Source organism: Otolemur garnettii, unplaced genomic scaffold (genome assembly GCF_000181295.1).
Source record: "Otolemur garnettii isolate 467f Iridium unplaced genomic scaffold, OtoGar3 scaffold00007, whole genome shotgun sequence".
Taxonomy (NCBI): domain Eukaryota; kingdom Metazoa; phylum Chordata; class Mammalia; order Primates; family Galagidae; genus Otolemur; species Otolemur garnettii.
In genome coordinates, this window is record NW_003852402.1 from 11,216,917 (window position 1) to 11,218,896 (window position 1,980).

Here is a 1,980-nt window from a genome sequence, read left to right on the forward strand (position 1 = left end):
GCTTGAGCCCAGGAGTTGGAGGTTGCTGTGAGCTGTAATGCCACAGCACTCTACCCAGGGGGACAGCTTGAGGCTCTGTCAAAAAAAAAAAAAAAATAAGTGCTGTAGCAGGCACCTGTAGTCCCAGCTACTTGGGAGGCTGAGGAAAGAGGATTACTTGAGCCCAGAAGTTTGAGGTTGCTGTAAGCTATTGCTGTGAGCTATGATGACACCATGGCACTCTACTGAGGGCTACAAAGTGAAACTATATCAAAAAAAAAAGTTTGTCTTCCTATAACTGCCAGCACACATGTTTCCCAACAGATGGAGAAATATATCAACATGCTGAAGAATAGCCGGGCATTGTGGCCGGCGCCTATGGTCCCAGCTACTTGGAAGTCTGAGGCAAGAGAATCGGCTAAGCCCAAGAGCTGGAAGTTGCTGTGAGCTGTGATACCACAGTACTCTACCAAGGGTGACAAAGTGAGACTCTGTCTCTGAAAAAAAAAAAAATGCTGAATAAAAGCAAAATAAGAGATGGAAACCCCACAGAACTCTGCAACATCATTTGAGCCCCAGGATCCCACCCTGATTGTCTTGCCTCAGCCTCCTAACCTAGCTGCACCCTTGAACATGTCAGTCGTATGACCTAAGTTCCTTTTCATGAGCTGGTCTGAGTCTGTCTGACACAATAGAAAGGTCCTGTCTTACACAAGAGACGAAGCCAATAATAAACCTAATATTTTATCTGGACATTGAGGCAGACACCTGTAGTCCCAGCTACTCAGAAGGCTAAGGCAAGAAGATTGAGCTGAAGAGTCTGAGGTTGCTGGGAGCTGTGACACCATGGCACTCTACCCAAGGTAACAGAGTGAGACCCTGTCTCAAAAAAAAATAAATAGACCTAATATTTACTTTAAAGTGTACCTTTCAAAGAGTTTGTACACCTTAATTCCTAAGCTAGAGTACAGTGGCATGACCACTACAGCCTTGAACTCCTGGCTCAAGTGATCCTGCTACCTTAGCCTCCTGAGCTTCTAAACCTACAGGCACATACCAGCACACCCAGATAATCTTGTTAGTTTTGTTTTGTTTTGTTTTGTTTTTGTAGAAACAGGGTCTCACTGTGTTGTCCAGGCTGGTTTCCAACCCCTGGCCTCAAGCAATCCTCTTGCGTCAGCCTCCCACAGTGCTGGAGTAAAGACATCAGGCACTGCGCCCAGTGATGTTTCATTATTATGAAGGTTCCAAACCTTCCGTACAGTTAACATTCTTTGTGGCATATAGACAAGGAACGTACCAGATAGGTCAATTGACTTGCCCAGTGTGTTAGGAGCAGTGCCCAGTGAGAGTAGGTTCCATTCTGGGCCCAGGGCTCACTGCTCTGCCCCACAGCTGCTTCTGATTTGAGAAAAGTACTATTAAAGGGCAAGGGAGATTTGGCAAAGAGGAAGGGTCCCTGCCTCCCTCCCCAGCCCCCAGCAGCTGCAGGCTTTGCCCAGAACAGCAGAATCCAAGCCACCAGCCCTAGTGGGGCAGAAGTGGGTGAGAAGCCTCACCCCAAGAGCGGACTGGCCTGGTGCCCCAGCCTGAGTAGTCTGTGAAGGGCACTGGCCTCCCGCTGAGGTGGGGAGGGCGGCAGCATGCCCACAAGGGGACCTTGTATAACTGCTGGAAACACGACAGAACTTGAATCACAACAGAACATGAAACCAGCTTCTTGAATTGCGAAACATAAACATAGCTTACAGTTCTAATTGTTCTACAAAAGCATTTTAAAAAATCATAAAAGGGCCAGGCACAGTGGCCTACGCCTGTAATCCTAGCACTCAGGGAGGCCGAGGTGGGTTGGATTGCCTGAGCTCAGGAGATCAAGACCAGCCTAAGCAAGAGCAATACCCCGTCTCCACTAAAATAGAAAAACTGGCCAGGCATAGTGAGGGGCACCTGTAGTCCTGGCTACTCGGGACACTGAAGTAGGAGGAAAGCTCAAGCCCCAGA